Raw genomic sequence first — 9,408 nt, 5'->3', positions numbered from 1 at the left:
CCATCCTGAGGGTCTGCGCATGCGCAGCCCTTTTCTATACTTCAGTGTATACCCCTTTAACTTAATTGGCAGATCAGGCAACCTCCCTATATTAAGCACCTGTGGTCACTACCACGTTGCCTGATCTTGGAGTCTCATTCCTCATGAGTCTCTGAAGGTGTTCCTGTATTACTTGTGTATTCAGTGCTGCTGATTCCTGTGGTTTCCAAACCACTTCTACTACTGTGGTTCCATACCACTTCTACCATCAACTTTATCATCATGACTGTTTGCTGATTCCTATCCGCTGCCTCCGTGCACTACAGTCTTCTACACCACTTCAACGTTATTTTATATCAATGTGACTGTTTGCTCATTGCTATCCGCTGCCTCCGTGCACTCCAGCTTTTACCTCACTCACCTGCTTCTCATCAAGTCTGTTTGCTGATTTCTATCCGCTGCCTCTGTGCACTACAGTCTCCTGCTTGCAACTCGCCTGTGTTCAACATCGTGACTGCCAGCTGACTACTATCCGCTGCCTCTGTGCACTACAGTCTCCTGCTTGCAACTCGCCTGTGTTTAACATCGTGACTGCCAGCTGACTACTATCCGCTGCCTCTGTGCACTACAGTCTCCTGCTTGCAACTCGCCTGTGTTCAACATCGTGACTGCCAGCTGATTACTATCCGCTGCCTCCGTGCACTACACTCTCATCTCATCTTTGCTGTGACTTCCTCGAGACTGCCGCTTTTCATTACCATCTGCTACACTTCGTGATCTACAGCTCCGGCCCTGCGCTGCACTCCTGTTTCCCATCGCTGTTGGTTCCTGTGGTTGCTACTGGTTACCTCCGTGTGCCGCTGAGTCCTGCCGCTGTGGTCAGCGCTATCGTCCATCTCCTGCTGATCCACTCTCCACGCCTTCACGTGTTCCACTGGCCTCTACCCTCCTGTCAGCATTGGATTTGTATCTCTTCTACTACCCTCTGCTGGATCATCTCCATTCTCCTGGGTTTCCTATGAGTCCAGTTCCACGTGTTGCTGACTCCTGTGGATTCGTGTCCCTGTCGGTCTACTCACCTGTGCGCTGCACCTGCTAGACCGCTGCTTCTCCTATCCAGGGACTTCCTATCCAGTCGGCCTCCAGCCGCTCAGGTACCGCTGCAATCCCATCTGACTGCTACTGCTGAACCACGGTATGCATACTTCTCATTGACTGTGCTGTGTATTGCATATCTTGCTGGACTGTGTTTGGTTCTCTCTGGAGTCTGCTATCCGCTGAGTCTATTGCCATCATTGACTGTGTTATCATTGTGCTGGACTACTTCAAGAGACTTTCTAGATTGCAGACCTGATCAGTCATTTACATATATATATACCTATATTGTGCATATTACTGTGGATCGTGTATAAGGTGCCTGTGTATATCCTGTGTTGCAGTCTTCCCCCGTGCACCTCCTCACATATATATGCAGTGGTACAACTTGCTGATGTCAGACCACTGATCCCTGTTTCCGGTATCACCTGTTCCATTATCCTCTCACAGAGCAGTGGTACAACTTGCTACCGCAGACCACTGACTACCTGGATACCTCCACTTGGATTCCATTCCTTCACTCAGACAGCGGTACAACTTGCTACCCGCAGACCGCTGACTCTCATCACCTCCTTGTTTCTGTTGGACATTCCACCTCACTATAGCAGTGGTACAACTTGCTATCGCAGACCACTGACTACCTTCACGTGTCCTTGTCCATACAGTTCCTTGTGTATCATTACCTCATTATTACCAGTGTTGCTAGTCATAGACTTTCCTGAGCATCTCATCGGCCATCATTTCATGTTCCGTGATCACCCAGCTACCAGAGTACCCTATTACCATCTACATTGCTCTGGTAAGCCTACCATCTGGTGATCCCTGGGTAAAGACTCCTAGTGCCCGTGACAGTAAGATCAGGCCATGACAGACCCAGATGTGGAACCTACCGCCAAAGAGATGCTGCAACATCTGGTTAGCCGTGTGGAGCAACAGGATGCCCGCCAACAGCTGTTACTTCAGTGTTATCAGTCATTAACCTCCCAAGGTACATCTGGACAGACTGTGACAGCTACTACTGAAGCTCCTGTGCTTTCCTCCGTTTCCCCATTGCCATCCCAGGTGTCTATAGCTTCCACGCTTCACCTGCCTACTCCGTCAAAGTACGATGGAGACCCCAAAACTTGTAGGGGTTTCCTTAACCAATGTTCAGTCCATTTTGAGCTCCAACCTCAAAATTTTTCTACCCATCGTTCCAGAGTGGCCTATCTTATCTCTTTGTTTTCAGGACAAGCCCTGGCTTGGGCCTCCCCTCTGTGGGAGAGGAACGATCCAATATTACAAGATAGTGCCAAATTCATTTCTACATTCCGAAGTGTGTTCGATGAACCAGGTCGTGTGACCTCCGCTGCTTCCAGCATCCTCCGTCTGCGACAAGGATCTCATACTGTAGGCCAGTACGTCATTCAATTTAGGATCTTAGCCTCTGAACTTCAGTGGAACATTGAAGCCCTAGTTGCCGCCTTCTGGCAGGGGCTTTCCGATAAAATTAAAGATGCACTGACTACCCAAGAGCTTCCTTCGTCACTTGAAGATTTGATCTCTCTATGCCATCGTGTTGATATGAGATTTCGTGAAAGAGAGGCTGAGAAAACGACTTCTGCTAAAGCACCTTTTCGCTCTAACCCTCAATTTCGTCCAGTGTCACCCGCTGTGATTCCCATGGAGATTGGACGTTCCAAGTTATCTTCTGAGGAGAGGAAACGAAGAGTCAAGAATAGACTCTGTATCTATTGTGCTGATTCCACTCATGTCCTCAGCTCCTGCCCTAAGAGATCGGGAAATGCCAGGCCCTAACTAGTTCTGGAGAGGTGAAGTTAGGGTCCCTGGAGTCCTCTCCATCGTCTATGAAATCTAAAGTCTGCGCTTTTGATGTGACTATTTCCTTTGCTACCAAGACCTTTGAGTCACAGGCATTGATTGATTCCGGAGCAGCAGGAAATTTTATTTCCAAATCGTTAGTTAATCAATGGTCTCTACCAATGATTACCTTAAAAACTCCCATTACTGTGACGGCTATCGATGGATCACGTCTCATCAACGGTCTCATCACCCAGAGTACGTCTCCAGTAACCCTTCAGATTGGTGCTCTGCATCATGAAGAGATATCGTTTTTAATTCTTCCTGTTACGACAAGTCCGATTGTCCTAGGCCTTCCATGGCTTCAGTGTCATTCTCCCCAGATTGACTGGCGCACCCCTCAAGTCACGTCTTGGGGGCCTGAATGTCACCATCATTGCCTTTCCCAAGTCATTCCTCTCAAGGTACAGCAAGCTTCCATTTCAGCTATTTCACCGGGACTCCCTCCTCAATATGCTTCATTTACCGATGTTTTTGATAAAGCTCAGTCTGAACGTCTTCCTCCTCATCGTTCTTGGGATTGTCCGATTGATCTTCTTCCTGGCAAGACTCCTCCCAGAGGCCGGGTCTATCCACTCTCGTTACCTGAAACTCAAGCTACATCTGAATATATACGGGAGAACCTCCAGCGTGGGTTCATTCGACCTTCCACCTCGCCCGCTGGAGCTGGGTTCTTCTTTGTCAAAAAGAAGGATGGATCATTACGCCCTTGTATAGATTTTCGTGGACTCAATGCCATTACTATCAAGAACCGGTATCCCATTCCGTTGATCACTGAGCTATTTGACCGCATTAAGGGAGCCCGTATTTTTACTAAGTTGGATCTTCGTGGTGCTTACAATTTAATCAGAATCCGTTCCGGTGACGAATGGAAGACGGCGTTTAACACCAGAGACGGGCATTACGAATATCTGGTAATGCCTTTCGGGCTATGTAATGCCCCCGCTGTTTTTCAGGGCTTCATCAATGAGATTTTTCGGGACTTATTATATGTATGTGTCGTCGTCTACCTGGACGACATATTGATTTTTTCACAGGACCTGCCTTCTCACCACCAACATGTGGCAGAAGTCCTCTCCAGGCTACGGAAAAATTCATTGTTCTGTAAATTAGAAAAATGTTCATTCGAATTACCCCAGATTCCATTCTTGGGGTATATTGTTTCCGGAGTTGGTCTGAAGATGGATCCTGACAAAGTAAATGCTGTACTACATTGGCCCCAGCCAACTACTCTTCGTGCCATCCAGCGTTTTTTAGGTTTTGCCAATTACTATAGACGCTTCATTCAAGACTTTTCTTCCATTGCATCTCCTATTGTGGCCCTGACTCGTAAAGGGGCTAATCCTAAGCAATGGTCTACTGAGGCTATTCAAGCCTTTCAAACATTAAAAGAGTCCTTCTCTTCGGCTCCAATCCTTCGTCAGCCTGATGTGACACTCCCTTTTTTCCTAGAAGTAGATGCCTCTAATGTGGGCTTAGGAGCTATTCTCTCCCAACGCTCGGAACAGCAAAAATTCCACCCTTGTGCCTTCTATTCTCGGGGTCTCCTACCCGCAGAGAAGAATTATACCATCGGAGACAAGGAATTACTGGCTATCAAAGCCGCATTAGAGGAATGGAGATACTTGTTGGAGGGAGCTCGCCATCCGGTGACGATCTTCACGGATCATAAGAACTTGTCATATCTCCAGTCTGCCCAATGCTTGAACCCTCGTCAAGCAAGATGGTCTCTTTTCTTTTCCCGTTTTGAATTAATAATTACCTTCAAACCAGCTGCCAAGAACAAAAAAGCTGATGCCTTATCTAGAGCCTTTGCTACATCCTCTGATATAGAAGAGGTTTCCAACCATACCATTCTAGACCCCAAATGTATCTCACTGGCTGCTTCATCCACCAAAACGCTACCATTTGGGAAGACCCTCGTGCCTCCTACTCTAAGGAGGAAAATCCTTTCGTGGTTCCATGCCTCTCGTTTTTCTGGACACGCCGGTGAACACAAGACTTTTGAGATCCTCTCTCGAAGTTACTGGTGGCCTTCAATGAGGAGAGACGTCAAAGAGTTCATTGCTTCCTGTGAATTATGTTCGCAATTCAAATCCTCCCGCAGAACCCCAGCAGGGTTGCTGCGACCACTACCCATTCCGTCCAAACCATGGACCCATATTAGTATGGATTTCGTTACTGACTTACCACCTAGTAAGAACCATAACACTATTTGGGTCGTAGTGGACAGATTTTCGAAGATGGCTCATTTCATCCCTCTGTCTGGTTTGCCTTCCTCGTCTATCCTGGCTGAACATTTCATTAAAGAGATCTTCCGTATCCATGGATGTCCATCTGAGATTGTGTCTGATAGAGGAGTACAATTCGTGTCCAGATTCTGGCGAGCCCTTTGTAAAACCTTGGGCATACGATTAGCACTCTCATCTTCTTACCATCCACAATCCAATGGACAAACCGAACGTGTCAATCAAGATCTTGAGACTTTTATAAGGATATTTTCATCAGCCAATCAAGACAACTGGGTAGAGTTACTCCCTTGGGCTGAGTTCGCCCATAACAACATGTACCATGAGTCATCATCCAAAACTCCATTCTTTGTGGTCTACGGTCACCATCCGTCTTTTCCGGAATTTCCTGCCCTCCCGCCCACCCAAGTTCCTGCGGTGGAGACTGTTTGTCAGACCTTTAAAAATATCTGGTCTCAGGTTAGAACCTGTTTGAAGAAGACATCTGTCAAATATAAATCTTTCGCTGATAAGAAGAGGCGGGCTATTCCACCACTAAAAATTGGAGATCGTGTCTGGTTATCCACAAAAAATATTCGTTTGAAGGTTCCATCCATGAAATTCGCCCCTCGTTTTATTGGTCCATATAGGATCATTCAAGTTATCAATCCAGTATGTGTGAAACTCCTTCTTCCTAAGAGTCTTCGGATTTCTAATGCCTTCCATGTATCTTTGCTCAAACCTCTTATTATCAACCGTTTTTCAACTCCTCCCTCAGCTCCGCAGCCAGTTCAAGTCCATCAGGAGGAGGATTTTGAGATTACCGAGGTACTAGATGCAAAAATTTTGCGAGGAGTCCTCCACTTCCTCGTTCATTGGAAGGGCTTTGGTCCTGAGGAGCGCTCTTGGATCAAAGCTGAAGATCTTAATGCTCCTGCCCTTTTGAAGAAGTTTTACTCCAAAAATCCGGACAAGCCCGGTTCCAGGCGTTCTGTGCCCACCTTTAAAAGGGGGGGTACTGTCACTCACCGGACCGTGAGTGCCTCTTCCCGGACATTTAGGAACCGTGGCCGTCCACCATCCTGAGGGTCTGCGCATGCGCAGCCCTTTTCTATACTTCAGTGTATACCCCTTTAACTTAATTGGCAGATCAGGCAACCTCCCTATATTAAGCACCTGTGGTCACTACCACGTTGCCTGATCTTGGAGTCTCATTCCTCATGAGTCTCTGAAGGTGTTCCTGTATTACTTGTGTATTCAGTGCTGCTGATTCCTGTGGTTTCCAAACCACTTCTACTACTGTGGTTCCATACCACTTCTACCATCAACTTTATCATCATGACTGTTTGCTGATTCCTATCCGCTGCCTCCGTGCACTACAGTCTTCTACACCACTTCAACGTTATTTTATATCAATGTGACTGTTTGCTCATTGCTATCCGCTGCCTCCGTGCACTCCAGCTTTTACCTCACTCACCTGCTTCTCATCAAGTCTGTTTGCTGATTTCTATCCGCTGCCTCTGTGCACTACAGTCTCCTGCTTGCAACTCGCCTGTGTTCAACATCGTGACTGCCAGCTGACTACTATCCGCTGCCTCTGTGCACTACAGTCTCCTGCTTGCAACTCGCCTGTGTTTAACATCGTGACTGCCAGCTGACTACTATCCGCTGCCTCTGTGCACTACAGTCTCCTGCTTGCAACTCGCCTGTGTTCAACATCGTGACTGCCAGCTGATTACTATCCGCTGCCTCCGTGCACTACACTCTCATCTCATCTTTGCTGTGACTTCCTCGAGACTGCCGCTTTTCATTACCATCTGCTACACTTCGTGATCTACAGCTCCGGCCCTGCGCTGCACTCCTGTTTCCCATCGCTGTTGGTTCCTGTGGTTGCTACTGGTTACCTCCGTGTGCCGCTGAGTCCTGCCGCTGTGGTCAGCGCTATCGTCCATCTCCTGCTGATCCACTCTCCACGCCTTCACGTGTTCCACTGGCCTCTACCCTCCTGTCAGCATTGGATTTGTATCTCTTCTACTACCCTCTGCTGGATCATCTCCATTCTCCTGGGTTTCCTATGAGTCCAGTTCCACGTGTTGCTGACTCCTGTGGATTCGTGTCCCTGTCGGTCTACTCACCTGTGCGCTGCACCTGCTAGACCGCTGCTTCTCCTATCCAGGGACTTCCTATCCAGTCGGCCTCCAGCCGCTCAGGTACCGCTGCAATCCCATCTGACTGCTACTGCTGAACCACGGTATGCATACTTCTCATTGACTGTGCTGTGTATTGCATATCTTGCTGGACTGTGTTTGGTTCTCTCTGGAGTCTGCTATCCGCTGAGTCTATTGCCATCATTGACTGTGTTATCATTGTGCTGGACTACTTCAAGAGACTTTCTAGATTGCAGACCTGATCAGTCATTTACATATATATATACCTATATTGTGCATATTACTGTGGATCGTGTATAAGGTGCCTGTGTATATCCTGTGTTGCAGTCTTCCCCCGTGCACCTCCTCACATATATATGCAGTGGTACAACTTGCTGATGTCAGACCACTGATCCCTGTTTCCGGTATCACCTGTTCCATTATCCTCTCACAGAGCAGTGGTACAACTTGCTACCGCAGACCACTGACTACCTGGATACCTCCACTTGGATTCCATTCCTTCACTCAGACAGCGGTACAACTTGCTACCCGCAGACCGCTGACTCTCATCACCTCCTTGTTTCTGTTGGACATTCCACCTCACTATAGCAGTGGTACAACTTGCTATCGCAGACCACTGACTACCTTCACGTGTCCTTGTCCATACAGTTCCTTGTGTATCATTACCTCATTATTACCAGTGTTGCTAGTCATAGACTTTCCTGAGCATCTCATCGGCCATCATTTCATGTTCCGTGATCACCCAGCTACCAGAGTACCCTATTACCATCTACATTGCTCTGGTAAGCCTACCATCTGGTGATCCCTGGGTAAAGACTCCTAGTGCCCGTGACACTTAAGCTGGGTACACACTACACTGTTTTTGTCCAATAATCAGCTCAAACAGCCGTCATACGACCGCTCGTTCAAAAGTCTGGTCAGTGTGTGCAGTGACACGATGGTCGAAAGTGCGCCCAAATGGACGATTATCGCCTCATTTGGTTGGTCGTACCGTTTAATTTTTTCGGTCCAATCTCGTTTCCGCTGTGTAGTGTGTATAAACTTCCGACCGATCCACAACAGTGAGTACGAAATTACAGTCATTGCTCACGACAGCATGGCTGTAAAAAGTCGCTAAAGGGACGTCCGCTCTTCCCTTTATCGTCCTAAACAAGGCTAGTGTGTATGCAGTCCATGGACCGAGCGATCGGATCATCGGTCGCATGTAAAATCGCTCGGCATAAAAAGTTGGTCGAAATTTCTGTAGTGTGTACCCAGCTTTAGTACTAACTTTCTGATTTAATTAACCTGTGCTAATTATTTCACTTTAAACGTTGTTAGTGGACAAATAATTATGATGGAATGGGTCAGCTCAGTCTCTGCTCTCTATACAATGCAATGCAATACAACTACCAAGATAAATACTTTTCCTAGACCAGGGTCACATAAGAATTATAGAAAACAGCAATTTCCTTACCAGTAAACCACGGCATTTGAAGCATCTTTAATACACTTTTCTAGAGTAGGATTTTTCTTATAGTGTGATAATACACTGTTTCACCTAAACCATTTTATTTTCAAACAGTAATAGTTCAGGCTGAATTATGGAACTTGAAAGGCATTATGGGACTTTAAAGGCATTAAAGGGCAGTACGGTGGCTTAGTGGTTAGCACTTCTGCCTTACAGCACTGGGGTCATGAGTTCAATTCCCGATCTGTGAGCAGTTTGTATGTTCTATCTGTGTTTGTGTGGGTTTCCTCTGGGTGCTCCGGTTTCCTCCCACACTCCAAAAACATACTGGTAGGTTAATTGGCTGCTAACAAATTGACCCTAGTCTGTGTGTTTGTGTTAAGGTATTTAGAATGTAAGCCCCAATGGGGCAGGGACTGATGTGAGTGAGTTCTCGGTACAGCGCTGCGGAATTAGTGGCGCTATATAAATAAATGATGATGATGATGATGATTTTAATTTAGGACAAGTTATGGAAATTGAGAAATACGTTTTAATATCAAAAGCAGTCTTTAATATGTAGTTGCTATTTAAGTTTCATGATAAAGAAGCCTGGTATATAACATATACACACATTCTCTTTCCTCAG

Source organism: Mixophyes fleayi, chromosome 8 (genome assembly GCF_038048845.1).
Source record: "Mixophyes fleayi isolate aMixFle1 chromosome 8, aMixFle1.hap1, whole genome shotgun sequence".
Lineage (NCBI taxonomy): Eukaryota > Metazoa > Chordata > Amphibia > Anura > Limnodynastidae > Mixophyes > Mixophyes fleayi.
This window is presented reverse-complemented; position numbering follows the sequence as displayed.